The sequence below is a fragment of the Apteryx mantelli genome, chromosome 2, assembly GCF_036417845.1.
Source record: "Apteryx mantelli isolate bAptMan1 chromosome 2, bAptMan1.hap1, whole genome shotgun sequence".
Lineage (NCBI taxonomy): Eukaryota > Metazoa > Chordata > Aves > Apterygiformes > Apterygidae > Apteryx > Apteryx mantelli.
Window position 1 is genome coordinate 138,246,951 of NC_089979.1, and position 16,668 is coordinate 138,263,618.

General features: G+C 36.6%; 1 long non-coding RNA gene across 2 annotated transcripts in view; it reads right to left on the reverse strand.

Annotated features, from left to right (window-relative positions):
- LOC106483419 (uncharacterized) overlaps positions 1-16,668 on the reverse strand; it is a 179,562-nt gene that overhangs the window by 42,404 nt on the left and 120,490 nt on the right. Inside the window, exon 4 of one of the 2 annotated variants that reach the window (XR_010883605.1) lies at positions 460-595. The exons of the other annotated variant lie outside the window; for it this stretch is intronic. This is a non-coding gene — a long non-coding RNA (uncharacterized lncRNA). Of the gene's footprint in view, positions 1-459; positions 596-16,668 lie in introns of those variants that run through there. 2 annotated transcript variants of the gene reach the window in all.

A 16,668-nucleotide genomic window follows, 5' to 3' on the forward strand; every position in this document is an offset into this window, starting at 1 on the left:
AACAGAAGTTGTTTTGTCCAAGATCCATGCTTATGAACAAGACCACCTGGCTTAACCAGACAGAATCTATGCCTTTCCTTAAACCATTAACACAAATTGATACTCAGCCATACCAAGATCTTTTCTTTTTCTCATCTAATCAGATATTTTATCTGTGTGCCCCACTGTGCATAAAATACAGGACATTTATTTTTAAGGAACTGACATGAATTAGATCTTATTTTTTAGAAGAGGACAGTGTGCTGAGTTTTGTTTTTAAATCAGGCCCTCAAATATCTTTGCTGCCTGGAAGTACATTAGTATTAAACAGAGCGTTTATCCCACAAGTTATTATGTAACCATTGTAAATAATATATAAATACTTCAGCTTTATCTTAGCTTAGCACTACTTTTAGTACTGAACCCATTTTATTAACACTTTTTATTGGAATTGTTAGTAAATCAGTCCACTACTTTCTCTTTAAGGCAGTCAGCTCCTCCTAGTGGCTACTTGCAACCCCCAGGAAAACCGTCTCCAGAATTTTCTGCTGTTGCATTTGTCCTTTGTCTTCACTCAGCAAAGGGGTGAAGGTGGAGGTGGAAATCACTTTTTCTCCTTAAAATATAAGAAAAGAATGGTGAAATCATTCACTCTTCAAAATTATTGGTGGAAAAAATGAACTGAAACAAATAGGTTTTGCATCACTCCTTTTTTAAGGCTTCACCTACTTTTCATAGATTGAATCTTATGAGTCATATACATTTAAGAGGCTATATTTCTTGATTATTCTGATTCCTACCTCTCTTACTTCAATACTTTTTAAAGTGTTTTGTAAAGCTTATCTGTAAAAGCTGAACCATTGTATAGACTGAAGGCTGAAAGCCTGAAAAATCTTTGTAGTAGTAACTTTCCTTTTGAGACATTCCCTTAATTTCAACAACACTGTTCACATGAGTAGTTACTCACATGCTTGCATGCATGTCGGAATGGGTCTCTGTCACTCAGCCAGGAACATATTTCTGGCGGTCTGCTTAGTTTTCCTTTCTCAGTTTACTGCTCAACTTGTTATTTCTGCCATGATGTTTCACCAGTTGAAACTGCCCAGTGAAAATTTTGAACAGCACCCAGTCTTGTCACTATAGTTTTTTGGGGACTTCTCCTGTTTTAAATCTGAACCCCTCCTTCCCCCTCCCACCACCCAAAAAAAAGCCCAACAAAGAAAAGCACAGAACCATCTGTCTCCCCTCATACCTTCATAGCAGACTTGGGAAATGTCCAAATAAAAATGCAGTTGCTGATTTGCAAACTATCAGTGTGATAGAAAAATGGATTACACAGTAATACTGGTATATTGCATTTATTGTATAGGATCACAGGCAAAACTTAGCTATTCCCTGGTATGTAAATACTGTCTCAGAAAGAAGTTAAAATACATTTGAGAGAAAAAAATACAAGAAGTTGCAATAAAATCCACTGGTAACAACTATCAACTGCACAGCTGGATGCAATCCACCTGATTCAACAAAGGGCAGAGCATCTGCTGCCATTGCTAAAGAAACGGGGTATTACCAGCAATTTTCAGATTTTAGGTCCCTAGATTAAGGCAGTATCATCAGTCAACCAATAAAGATGTACTTTTGGTGTCCCTCCTAAAGTACCAGCAAAAGTCCTAGTTTTCAGAAACAGGTATTTAATGCTTTCTGAGAAATAAGGCATCATGCATCATGCCAGGCACCTACAGAGAAAGCCAGCCCAAATCAATAGCTAGAATCTTAGCAGGAGGTTAAGAACCCACGCACAGCACAGCAAGCAGACAAGACAGGCTTCATTTCTGATATAAATACCCAATGCACTGAAGAAAGCCTACACGCATTGCATCTTCTAGGATCAGTGTAATTAGCTTACTCAACTATTTTGGTTTTAAAAGATACAGCCTTGTGTGTCAAAGCACATGGGCAACAATTAGCCAGTAAATTTCCACCTCTATAGCTACTGGGAGAGAGAAAATTGGAGGTACTACCTTTAATATGAATAGAAGAACCCAGTAAAGGTTTCTGAATCCCCTATATCTTGTGGCCTGAAGCAGATTGCTATAATGCTTAAACTGGCATGGATTTATACCGTCCCCTGCAAAAACCTAGATCTAAACATAGTCAAGAGTTTTATTGTTAGACAAATTTCCAGAAGTGGGATTTTAATTTGTGCTCTACATATGAAAGTCATCTGACCAATAAATCTTTTTTGTAGCTGACTGTTAAAGATGGCTTCAAGCCAATGCTTAGGGATGTTCACCTTAAAATAACCCCTTTTTATTTCTGAAACAGCTTATTTTCTGTGGAAAAATTATTGATAGTTATTACAGTGGTGTCTCAATCTGAACTGAGATCAGGGACTTATTACATTAGATGCTACCCATAAAAACACTAAGAAACAGTCATTGAAAAGATTAGTTTGTAACTCATATAAGCAACAGAGATTCAAACGAAATTTCATATTCCCCTTGCTATTGGAAATTGAGGTTCCAGAAACTTTAGAGTTGAATGAAAATCTTTTTCCTATGCTTTACTGAAAGATTTTGCACTTATTAAGGAATATTAATTATACTCCTAGAGCTAGTTGCAACAAGGACAGCTGTTCCATAAGATAACCTAGCATTTTAAAAAATGCATCCCACACTGGAATGAAAATCTGAAATTTTTACATTTCCAACAAAATTCACAACCCGTATGAATTTTGACTCACAGCTGTCAAAGCACATCTTTCACTAGCATCATTAAGGAAAAATAATTGAATAAACAAAATTTACTCTTTAATAAAATACAGAACATTTTAAGATTGTGTATGTGAAATTCAACACACTATTAGTTTGTTAAGCTATTGAAAATTAATTTGAATTTGAATGTAGGCTCTGAAACCAGCTTTTTTCTCCAAACTCTGGGTAGTTCAGCCATTTCTTATTGGCAAAAAAGTAGACCAAACTAGGGAAAATGAATTCTGTAGCGGTGAGGAAAGTCTATAATATATTCTGCTCAATCCTGGAGACTCAGGGCAATTTCTAAAACAGCAGAACTGCAACTTTCTTGAACTCAATCTAAAGCTCCCTGAATTCAAAAGAAATATTTACAGTGAGTCTAATGGGCTTTGGGTCATGCCCTCATGCATTAAACTAATTTAGAAAGAAAAAAATCTATTTCCTTTTAGTTTCAATTAATCAGAGGACTGGGTGTGACTTATTGGTGGAATGGTAAATACAGAGAACAGGTCAGTTGTACAGATTGACTTGGATTGCTTGAGAAGTCAGTTCAGATGTGAACACAGGTTTTAATGCAGCCAAAGGCAAAATCTTATATCTGGAAACAAGAAAAATAAGATGAGGAAATCTGTTGTTGACAGCAATGATTCTGTCTCCAGATTGATAACAAATGCCCGTCATGGTTGATGACCAGCTGAACCTGGTCTCCTCCAGTAAATGAACATGATCTCTAATTGATTTGCAAGCAAGGTAATATATGATAAAAGTGGTAAGGCAGTACTACCAGCATTAATGACACCTTTACTGGAATTCTGTGCCCAAAATTAATATATATAATTCCAAAAGAACAGCAAAGAGTTGGAAGTGATCTTAGAAAGATGCAAAGATGCAGTCATGAAAATATGCCTTACTTGGAGATACAGAAAAAGCTCAGGCCATTTGGCTGATCCTTGAAATGACTTGTTGATAACTCGCTCATTGATTACATGCAAGAAAATATTTCTTTTGATAAGTAGAAATTTAATCTGGCAGGAGCAGGTGAATCCAGAATGAATCTAGACAAAATTTGACTAGAGACAAAAGAAAGATTTGAAACAGTGAGGAGAACAAACTTTTGAAACAAAAGGGACATCATGAATTCCTCATTATTGCACTCTTTATTAAAGAATTTTTTTTTATGGTCATGCTTTACCCCAAAAGAATTATGGCTAGTTAAATAAGTTAATGGAAGACATTCTTTGACCTGTAGTATGCAGGAAGTTGAAGGTGGTTAGAGGTGGTAATAATGTCTTTTTGCCTAAAAATCTATGACTTTTCTACGTGAGAAGATGAGTACATGATAGTTATCTTAGACTTTTCTGTTCTACTTTACTATTCCTTTTCATAGTTATCATGATGAGTTAGACACTAATGAACAAATAAAAAAGCTAAAGCTACTAAACACAAGAGAACCTAAAGGGCACTTAATAAAGCTCTTTGATTTGCTATTTCAACTTTTAATACACTCTATCATAATTAATTTTGATGATCTTAAGCTAAATTAAAAGCAACGGGTAGCACTGCATGGAAGGAAAAGTACAAGGGCACCTTAATGGAGCCACCCAACATAGTGCCCTGTAGGCAACCACAACTTAATTTAAAAGCACACTTGATATGCAGCAATACACCCAAGTAAAATGGCAGGTGATCTTCAAAACAGAATAAGAAGTAGCTGTTGTATCCATCCTCAGTCATAGTAAATCTGTATGAATGTGGCACTTTTCATTAAGCAATCAATAATATATTTTATTAGTTCCAGAACACTGCATACAACCCACTAGAAGTAATCTCACTCCACTGTTTTGAGTGTGAATACCACAATTAACCCAAGAAAAAATAAATTAGTTTTTCTGAAATCTGGAGGTTTTCAAGTTGTAAAAGTCCAATTACAAATTAGCAAGCTGTGAATAATCAGATTAAAAAAAAAAGAAAGAAAGAAAACAGTTTCAAAGCTGCATGAGCTTTGCTTGTAAAATCCCCAAGGACTTATGAAGTTAGACTGTAATTGGTGGCAAATGGGACCACTGATGATAGCTAGCAGAATCACTGTTTTTTACCTCTACTCTCAGAAGTAATACCTAACCTTTTGGGAACACCTCAACCTTTCTACCACATGGATGTTGCAAATAACTAGGCAGTTTTGTGTAATTCCAGTGTATCTAACAAATATATCTGTGTTTGAAAGCATCTGATCTTCTAGTTTCCTTTCAGTACAGCAGTGGACTAGCTTTCCAAATATGTTCATTTACCCACTCCCATTAAGTCAGAGAGATACTGATGGTTAAAACTTTCGGAAGTCTGGTTCACCACATTACCGTGCTAGATTGTATATAACCTTTTCTTGAATCTCATCCAGACCTAGGTGCTGAGGACTTCTGGGATTCTTGCTGACTTCATATTAGTGTTGATATGCTTCATATGGATGAGAACCTGATACAGCTCTTCATCATGTCTGCAATTTAATCACAATATGGTAATTTATAAGTTCCAAGAAGTTCTAAGGAGTTCTAAGGAGAAGAAAGAGATATCACCCACCTTTTAGAATATGAGAATGTAAAAGCCAAACACACTGAGGTTTTCAATCAGTTGCAAAGTGTCACTGAAGTGAATGACCCTTTTAAAAATGTTAGGAAGTCAGGCCACTCAGAATATAAGAGGCACACTTCAATCTGGTTGCATTGGAAGTACTCAAGAGTAAGAGTGGAACGGCGAGGAATGCATTTTCAGGCTTACTGAGCACTGTATGCTCAGTGACTAGCTTAAACTGTGATAAAATCAACACTGTATGAAGCACAAATGTAAAAATAAGACAAAGTCTTAAAGACTTTCCAATCTATTCATTAAATCCTTTAAGTGCTGTTCAAGCAGAACATACACATTGACTGTGAGGAGGTTACTTAAAGCCTTATGGCCTAATTTCAAGAGTAAATGACTATAGATTTAGGCCTACTAAAACATAGGAAAAAGAATAGGATATGCAGGGAAACTCAGAGAGCAAAGGAAAGGAATTGCTACTATCTAAAAACCTCCTTGCATGGAGACATCACAACCTAAAGAAAGGATGACCCAGCTGCTAGGACATTACTAAAGGACTATGGAGACTTTATATTTTTACTCTGTTTCAAACTTTAAACAAATCACTTAAGGCAAAGAACCTACATCCACAGTGGTTAATAAGAAGTACAGCTAAACTCCCTTCTCTCCCATAACAAGAGAAACTTATCCAAACTGTTCACTGGGAACAGTCTTTGGTCCAAGCCATCCTCGAAACCACGCTTGGGCATTGTCCAGTAAAGTACAAGATGGCCCGGTCCAAAACTGTGCCAGGGAGAGTGCTAATAGTTAAACCTTATGGGCGGTTGGTGCCATTGCCTAAGTCTGTATCCAGCTCTATTTAATCTACTATTGTACTTAAATCTATTGAGACTATGTGAAAAATACAAATAGGAACACTTTCTTATTGTGCAGTACTCTAATACTATGGTGAAGGGAGCTCTGTGAATACAGTAAGTCCTTTCTGTAAAATAATGAAAATAATTAGTGAGGTAGTCATTCATTCATGAAGTACAAGATTTTAAAATTTCTCTAAAATTCTACTCTTCCTGTCATGAATTCTGTCTTCAAGACACTGGGCACAGTTATATTATCCTGTCAGTGTGAATGGGCAGGTGTGAGCACGATACCAACGTGTGTGAGCAAAGCTTTGTACCCAAAAGCACAAAGGCCCACATTATGTATCACATAGCCATTCCCAGGTTTGCATATTTCCTGTTCCTTGCCAAAAGTGAAGTATCCTTCAAATTTCTCAGCACCCATAATTTCATTTTACAGAGTTTTCACACTGAATCAGCCAATCCTTTCATAAGTGTCCTTTTGAGCTATGGTACATTTCAGGAAATGCAGAGCAAATCCCATTTACTAGGACTGGAAAGAGCTCAACCTTTCTGGAACTGGCCCAGACAAAGATTTTTTTTAGTAGAATCCTAATACCAAGTTCTTGAATGTGATGCTTGTGTCCTAATTTTTAGCAGAAATGGAAAGGCAGCTATCAGTCCACAATGACATAAGTGACAATTGATGATATTTAGCATTTTGAAAAAAAAATGGCCACTTGATACAGAGAGCTAACTCTTACTGATATCATTCCACTAAGAGTTATTAAGAATTAGATTGGTATAATATTTTTGTAAATTATCACACCTTTAATCAATAGATTTATTTCAGCATAAGATAGAGTTATACAAACATTACTGGTTTTGCCACTGGTTTTCTTTGCAGACTTCACTGATACTGCAGACAGAATCTATGCAGTGCAAATTATCCTTTATTTCAAAGATACCAGCTTTAAAATGAAGTTCATTTTCTTGCATAAATAGAATACAATATAAACAAAGGTTCTTAGACAACTCAACATGGAGACTGAAAAATACTTTCAATCTGTGCTAGTTAGCATAAAACAACATTATGTTTCCCTGAATGGCTATACTAAACATTTAACAAAAAAAGTCTACATTTAGAAGCCATAATTTGACTGGTTTCAGTCGCAAAGCCTTCTGATTACTACTATTAAAAAGCTTACCATGATTCATGCCCATTTTTGAAGAAAAGAGCTGGCTGGGAACAAAAAAACCCAACAATAAAACTAGTACATTTTTTCATTAAATTATGTTTTTTCCTATGAATTTTGAGGATTTTTAAACTTTTAAAAATAGGTAATATATTTAATTTCAAATTTATTCCCACTTTGCAGGCTATTTTTTTATCTAACCATCAAAATGGAAAGAAAAAAAAGAAAAAAATCATGGTTGAAAAAATGAATAAAAAAGACAAGACAGTAAAGGATCTTTATTAAATAAATATTTTTAGGACTATTCTTCAGCAAGGGAAGAATTTTTAAATGAATAATTCTACAGCTGGGATGAAAAGTCAATTAAAATGAATAAATGTGGAAAAGTTATCCATCAAATGACTGATAAGCTGCATTTTACTGAAACTTTTTGTTAGTTTCTGAAAAAAAAAACAAAAAAGCAACACTGCAGGAAATGGGTAAATTCTCAAATGCAACACAGTAATTTCTGGTATTCTGGTACCATTCTGGTATACCTGGAGGTATCCAACTATAGCTCTAGGATCACAGGTTAATTCAGATTGTTGGAAGAGAGCTCAAGAGGTCTTTAGTGCAATCTCCTGCTCCAAGGGTCAGCTATGAGTTCAGACCAGGTTGCTCAGGGTTTTATCCAGTGAGGTCTTCAAACCTGCAAGGGTGGAGGCAACCACTAACCCCAAGAAAGATCATCCTAACGCAGAAAGGATACTCTAGTGCGACAAATCAGTGTCCTCTTTCCAGCCATGACATCCAAATACTCACATATAGCGCTAGCTGCAGTTGATGTGCAGTGGGCTTTTTCAGTGGGACAGTTGATTCTCTTCTTACATTATGCACAGATTAAACACAGCCCACAGTTTAAGCTTGCCACTGATTCTTAGACCACCTTTAGTCAACATACATATCAACAGTTGGGCACCCAAGTAACTTGCAGGCTCCCCTCTTTAAGCTTGACCTCAAGCATTGAGTGGGACGTGATGGGCTGGAGTGAGAGGAAAGGTAACTCTGGCTGTAGTGTGTTTGCATAGGAGGGCATGCTTTAGCCTATTCTTGGGCCTATATGGCAAGGCTACCGGCTATGTAGAGATCGCGCCTTGGTGTGTTGATTCTTCACGGCCACTCTCATCTGTTGTACGTTAGAACAGCTCAACATTCTGTGCACATTTCATCTAGAGTTTGGGGCCACAAGAACCAGTTTTTTCCCCAAAAAGGTAGGAATATAGCATCTCCAGATGTTGAGAGTTGCTTCCTCAGTATCCAAGGACATCTTTTTATTGCAGTCATAGGAAAAAAAGTAATTGTATCTGAAACATATCCAGCTTTGGTCTGGGGGAGTATCATATATAATACTAGAGTACAACAAATTCTAGATGACAGTTTGGAAAGGAACCAGGCTCATGGCTTACACAATATATAGTTACCTGTCTGAAGCTCATAAATGATATGATCTCTAATTGACATTTTCAAATTAGTTTTAATACCTATAATAGCCTATTTTAAAATATGTATTTTAAGAACTGTATTATTCTCTGTGGAGCTTTCAGTTGGACAATGTTGTAATTTTCAAGTTTTTGGCTAGGCTATTTTACATACATAAATGGAGATATGGAGAAATGTAATGAGTTATATTCAGTAGTTTTATGGCAACATTACACTTAATCAATCTTCTCATATTGTTATATTTCTTGGGAATGTGTGTGTGTGTGTATGTATGTAATGTTCATCCCAGTTTATAACCCGCTTAACCAAAGATTAATGATGATGAGTACTGTAGGTGTCATTACTCAGGTAGTTAACACGGGTATTAATATTAAATTTAATTTATTTATTGCTGAATCAGCAGCCTTTATTAAAACAGCAAAGTTATGTTAGAAGAACAACATATGGATTGTATTCCCTGGCAATATGAAGAGTTCAGGAAATTAAAAGTGCTTCAATCATGTATAACATACAAATTAGGGTATTGTTAGTTCAGAAGCCTTGTCTCAAATTCAGTGACCCATTTACTGGTTATTCTCTCGTTGTTTTAAAGGCATTATGAATTAGAGCTCTGCAGTCTGAATAGCATCAGATACATGAAATAGAGCCCTTGTGCCTCAGTTAACCTTAAACAAGTTTCTAAAAGCAAGAGAGATTTAATGGATATGATGTCATTTCACTATATCATACATGCCAGAAAGAAAGAACAGAATAAAACAGAAAATCAAGGCAACATAGGAAAGCCATTTGTTAGCTATTTAATGCTTCAGAAAAATGAGCCAAGCCTGGGAGGAAGAAGCTGAAGTGCATTTAGTAATGCATCCTAAAACATCAAGATACTAAAGTTTTTCTATCCTCCTTAGCATTTTGTATTAAATATCTGATGCTGTTCCAACAATATCTGTATGAAGTATTTTTAACTGCTCCTGCCACTTGTACAGCATCCATTGAAGTTCACTGTGAAATCTTCATGGACTTCACTGCATCCTTCTGCTCCCCTTTCTGACTGACTTCAGTGGAATTAAGCCCTTAGCTTCAACAAATATTTGCACTCCTACTTGCAATATGAACAGTCCCTTCCTGCCCTTTTGGAAATAACTATGGCCCTAGCTTTAACTCAGACTGTAAATACAGGAATGATTATGTGATGTATATGGATTCTATCCAAGTTCCTTGAAGCCAGAGGGAGAGTGTCCATTGATTTCAGTGGGAGCTGGACTACAGCCCAGGATTTTCCTTAGTAGATGACACTGAGTGATACGTGATCTTTTAACTGGACAGTTCTTAATCCAGTGATTATTTTTTCCTTGTCTTCCTCTCACTCTTTAACAAACACTTTTGAAATCATCAGATGTATAGAGTCCAGCATATGGCATCAGGGGCATGTTATTTGATATAAGTCTATATGTTATGAGGTTTTAATTTATTTACCTTCTTTGTGCAAGCCAAACATGTTGATAAGGCACTCTGAACAGGTAAGATAATCAAGTCTGACAGCTAAAAAGGCTCATCAACATTTAAGCAGAACACCCGGGAAAAGGCTAGCTGTCTTTTGAGAACACGAGAAGACACTTTGAAGATGACTGAGGAGAGAATTCTGAGATCTCTGCTAATACCACTGACAAGAATGCTTTCATTTTGCCAGCTGAGCCCACTTTAGCTTTCATTGTCATTTCCATTATCGAATGATCTTCATTCCGAAAAGGGATAACTAGTTATTGATTCAAATGTCAGCAACTTAAATACTATTAGCTAGGAACAGGATCAAAATGGAAGGCCATTGCATCAACAATATTGTACGTTCCTACTATGCAAGACTGCACCTCCTGTCTAGGCAGGCATGTGGCTCAGCGTTTCTGTGGATCTCATAATCATTCACATATTTATCCTCACAAAATCTCTGTTGTCCTTCTTATTTTAGAAGCAGGGACTATATCTAAGATACAGACTGTAGTGGAGCATAGGGGTGCCTGAGCTATTTTTTTCCATCACGTTTGTACAGTGAGGAGCAGTGCAGCTGCAGCAGCATGAAACTTGGTGCAGGTCAATATATCCTCAGGAGAAGCAAGGACACAAGATACTTCAACTGCCTACGTTAGCTCTTCTAAAGCTAATTTCAGGTATCTCCTAAGCTGCCTGACAAAATCACCCTGGAGCAAGAACTGAACTGAAGTCTCCACATCAAAAAATTGGTCAGTTCTTTCATGCTGTGGTTAGCTTGAGATATCCACACAGAGTTTGTAGGAGTTCTTTCTTTCTAGCCCAGGAATAGCTAGAGGCCCAGTGCACAGCCTTGACTCACAAAATTAGGCACTAAGCAAGCAGTAAGAACAGTCTCTCCTCTACAGAGCTAACAGCCTAATACTACAAAGCAACCTATGCACCGAATAAATGAGAAGAGCTGTGGGAAGAAGGCTGACAATGACAGAATATAATAATAAATAGCTTTTATACACAGGGTTCTGGGGACTCCTAAGAATTAGCCCTCATTTTCTAGCCTTTAGGAGATCACTAAATCTCTAAATATCAATCTGAATTCCTCTTTGCAAGCCTCCTGTTTCATCTCCAATTCAAAAGATGACTTCCCAGAAGTTCTGAAGGGAAAACAGTGAGGCATTTCCTTCCTTTTTCCTCCTTCTTTGAACCATCACCCACTGTTTGCACTGGTGAAGGGTAAAATATAGACCTAATACACACAAAGGCAAGTATCTTTAACTTCGCTGGGAACTACAGATCTACTCTCTCTCAGAATTTAGCCCTATAGAAGAGGACAATTAAATCTATCAGATTTATGCCCGATAAAATAGGAATGTTTCAGTCAGAATCAGACCACAATTTTTCTTATACAGCAATCAGAAGCGTTAAAGGTAAAAATTTCTTTTTGTTGTTTGCCATCTAGTCCATCTCCTGAATGAGGGCTTCTTTTAAGCTGCTGAGCACAAAAGTGCATCTGGAAAATGTCAGCTAATGTATTTCAAAGTTATTATGTGAAAATAAAAAAAAAACTAAACTTTTTTTATGAAACCTTCCAAGAAAATTCACTTCCGAGGCTTGGCTTGAGAATGAGCAGGAGACATTTTTTAGCCCAAAATAATTTTATGAGAAAGGTTTAAATGTTTAGAAAAAATGTTGGAACTGTAATTTCTCCCTTAACCAATAGCCTCAGTGATGGATTACATGACCAATAGAGTGAATGTATGTGTATGCACATGTACACACACTGTTCCATTTGTTTACCTTCAGAGCAAAAATAGAATGTTACAACATTTGTTTTAGCATTTTCGATCCCCCTGAGGCATTGTGACATTTGGTACATTTACTTCTCCTGTTAAGAGATGATTCTTTAATTCTTTGAAGCAAGTGGAGGAAATATTTAGCAGAATGTTTACACTGTGACAACTATACATTGGGGAAAATAAGGGGGAGTGTGTTTGAACATTCACAGAAAGTCAGAAGTTGATTACATTTCTTTCTTCTGCACAGTCCAAATGTGCAAGCTAGAGAGATTCTCTGTCTCCAGTAGAGCTAATAACAAATATTCAGATTTGAAATGAGCTATAGGCATCTTGTTACTAATTTTAGTTGAGCACCTAAATCAGGTGTGAGTACTTACACATCTAGGCAGTCTTTTTACTGTCCAGCTTTGGGCATTTAGCTTGAGGATCCTCTTCATAGTGAACAGAAAGAGGTCAATTCTCCTCCAAAAAGTCCTTTCAGGATATCAAAATTCAAAGACCCACCTTGTACCTTACTCCTTCAAATATGTTAGAAAACTTAAAACAAGGTCCCTATGCACCTAGAAAATACCTATTTAAGTGTAGAACTTAAAACTATTCTCTGTGCTTTGCATAATGTCTATGCCCTTTTTTTGGATCTTTTATGATTAGCAGTAGCCAGGACAAATTGACACATAAGGGTGAACCCCTGAGCTCCAGTGTTCTCCTTCCAAACTGGACAAATCTGAACTAGCTGTGTTGAAACAGTGCTGTGCATGGCAGACAGGATATTTTAATCTAAGTCCAGGAAGGAAAATCAGCCTATTTATGTTCTGTTAGTGAGGTAGTACTAAAAACATGTGGTAGGATATTATAACTCACATACCTTAGTCACACAACTATGGCTGAATCCAGGCCTATTCTCTTTTACTGCTCTGTAATAAAAGTGTGTAACTGGTCTTTCTACCTTTTAGCAGGTAGAACCTCTGTGTAATTCTGTAACTTAAAGTCTTAAGGGATGTCAGAATGACAGGAAGAAACTTATCTCTATCTTGTTTCTCCAAGGCAGCCCTCATCTATTGACTGCTTTCAGCAAAAACCAACTGCTTGTAGAAAATCCAAATTTAAATCCACCTGTCCCAGGACAGAGCTCTAAATGCCATGATACAAGAGAGTATAGGAGTTTTCCTCAATTGTTCCACTTGTGGGTCAGTGAATGAAGCAGTTTTCTTAAGCCCCAGATGGATATTCTGGTCACTGGGGAGTAAAAATATATTTTTCCTGTGGGTCAATGAATATTTAAATATTGATATGAGATCTTTAACACCTCCCATATGAAATAATGCCTTATAAGATCAGGGACTACAGCACGATATATAGGATATCTGGTTCCTTCAGAAAAAGGAGAAATTTAAACTTACAAATTCTGGGAAAATGAGCTGAATCACTAGACTGTTAGGGAAAGGGGCAACATTGTCTCCACCAGTGACACAGCATATCTTTAACTATGCCTTTGTCTTTGAACATCTCAATAGAAATGTCATAGCAGAGCCTGAAACAATTTAATTTTTAGTTTTAATATGAAAGAAGAAAGACACTTTTATTTGGTCTGATTCAAAGTGGTGATTTTTTATTTGTTTGTTCAGACAACAAAAATAGTCTAAAGTCAGCCAGTTTGCTACTTTCATGAACTTGTGCTATTAATAATCATCACCAATGGGATTTTCATCCAGCTAGACGGCTAGCAAGTAAATGGTTAATTTGGTAATGCTGTTTTTTAAAACTCATTTCTTCTGCACCATTACCACACTCTCTTTCATCACTAACAATTTCTAACATATTCTTAAAGGTTTCTATGCCACAGTCCAATTTTGCTGTCTCTTTCCTTTCTCTTACATACAGAAAGAAAGACAAGATGTATGGCAGGGGCACCCATAGAAGGCCAGATCATATTATATTTAATGAATGATGAAAGTTTCCTCTCTTCAAACTCCATTCAAAGTTTTTTAGCTGCTAATATTGCCAGTTCCATAATTTTCCATAGCAGTTTGCTTTTGTAGACTACTGAGACGATTTGCAGAAAAAGCTAACAGAAGTAAAGGTAGTGCAGTCTATCCCAGAATAATTTCCATCTTTCTAAATCAAATACAAATATATAAATAAGAACATCCTAAATTAATAATTCAGTTTGATGATATGGTACATCTTCTGTGATAAAAATTTTTAGGATAGAAATATTCGGACAATGTAAATGAAGATGATTATAAGTAACATCCAGAGAGCTATCACCTCATGCACATTTAAAAGCAAAAGCAGTAATTTGTAAGATATCTAGCTCTTAGCAGGGTCCACTAGAACCCCAGGCATCCTCTCTGTTTCACAAAAGTTTCTGTATTGTATCAGAAAGCCTTACTGATGACATTGATACCACCTCAATATGTCGATGAAAAAGCTTCCCTTGAACTTTAATCTTTTGCTCCACTTATTCTCAGAATACACACAGGGAAAATAGTGTGATTTCATGAAAGAAAAGCATTTTTTTTTCCCCAGGTAAGGCTGATTTTGTTTATAGTTCACTGTCAGTAACTAAATTTACCCTGGATACCATCACATATCCCTATCACTACTGACTGAATGAGAGTTGGAAATCTGCTTCTTTATTTTATCTAAAAAGGCACCTCCAGAAAAAAAGCATGCTGTTTTTTTTCCCCCCTGAACTATTACTGGGAAGACTAACCTCTTAAACCATCTTTACCTGACTTTTTGCATCACCACTCAAAATCTTTATTTAGTATGGCCCCAAATTCTCGTGCGCCTGCTCTGTTTTGAAGTAGCCCTTAAAGATATGACATACTTAAGTGCTGGTATCATGGGTACCATGATGTAACAAAAAGACAAAGCCAAAAATCAGAAACCTGGATTTCATCCTTAGGTTTGTCATTGACCTGCTCTGTGATTTGTGACTACTCCACTTTGTTCTTGTGTCTTCCAGCCAACCCTTAGTTTTATCTACTTAGAAAATAAGCTCCACTGGGAAGGCACCGTCTTCTGCTACATTTGACTGCACAGTGTTTAGCATGCTGGGCCGCTGATCTTATTTGAGTCCTTTAGACAAGACGGTACTACAAATAAATCATCATAATATTCTTATTTGCAGTTAAGATTAAACCTAAAGTTACCTTATTGGAGTGTCATCCTGGTTCCTGTGATATTTGTCTGAAACTTTCTTCTTACAGTATAACAAATGTGCTTCAACTCCATTGGCCAGCTTCTTCCTCTAATGCAGACAGCTTAATGGATTTTTCTTAAGCACAGTACAGCTTGTTTCTTAGTATTAATTTCAACTTCAGGTTATTGTGCAAATTATGTCCTAGCTGAAAATTGAACCACGTTGACCACTGAAAAAGAAAAGCCTAATATATGACCTGTATTAGACAAATTTGCCCAGCCAGCAAAGTATAGTTGGATTGATTTTTACTCTATCATATGAGATAGTTTGTTAGACAAGTTCTCCACCCAGTGGCGACAAGTGTTCATGAGAGCAAGGACGTGATCTCCAGAATGGTATTATGGAAACGCTGGAGACATAATTCCTTGCATAGCTCAGTTAACTGGAAGGAAGACAGGCAATGTTTCCTTCATGTAGACTTACGAAATCTATAAACCAAAATGTTTAAATCATTTAAGATGGAAAATAAATTTAAGAAGTAAAATAGCCATAAATAAAATAAAAATAAAAAAACAACCCACACTAGCATTTTCCACAGATTTTGCTCTTCAGAATACTTTATCAAAATGGACTGGGATGTATGAATTTTTTTGTTTGTTTTCAGCACAGAAAAGCAAGTCAAAATTTCTATTTCCATCCTGCTGTCAAATTAGGATCAATTTTAAAGTCTTTCTGAGAGAGTTATATGAAGCAGCATTTAGCCCTTGAAAACAAACAATATGCTTTATACTTACAAACTGTACAGACTCTGATATAAAAAATTGGTCATCTCTTAGGTACTTGAACCTCTTTTCACCATAATATGAGAGTTTTTCAAAGGTTTAATACTGTGCAATTTTGCTATGCCCAGATAAATTTGGGAAATTCTGTTAGTTGGGAAGGTCATTTTTCAGGAGAAGCCTGATGCACAGAAGGGCTGTGTTATTTTGCCTGCTTTGCACCCACTGCTCAACTCAAGTGTAAAAAATGCTTTGGCTGAATTTCAGCCAGGTCTATACAGTTTTCTACATAAAAAAAAGTTTGACAGCATCCTATCTCCAGCAGTGGCATGACCACAAAAACTTTGCTGTATTTCTTTTTCAAGGTAACAGCAGCAATGGATACAAATTCTTTCTGTCGCTGTGGGAACTTCTTTTAACAGTGTCTCCCTCCCCTAATCCCTGAAACCCTGCTTCAAATACCTTCTTTTCCTGAGAGAATCCCAGGGAAATATAAAGGGAGGAAGGTTCTGGACAGGTCCTGTTTTGACAAGATGCTAAACATGAAGAAAACCTCTTGTTACTACTGATGAGGTAGATCTGCCAGGGGACTACAGGGCTTGTGACTGTCTCCAAAAGCACTTATCAGGGAAGTATGTATTCCCAGCCC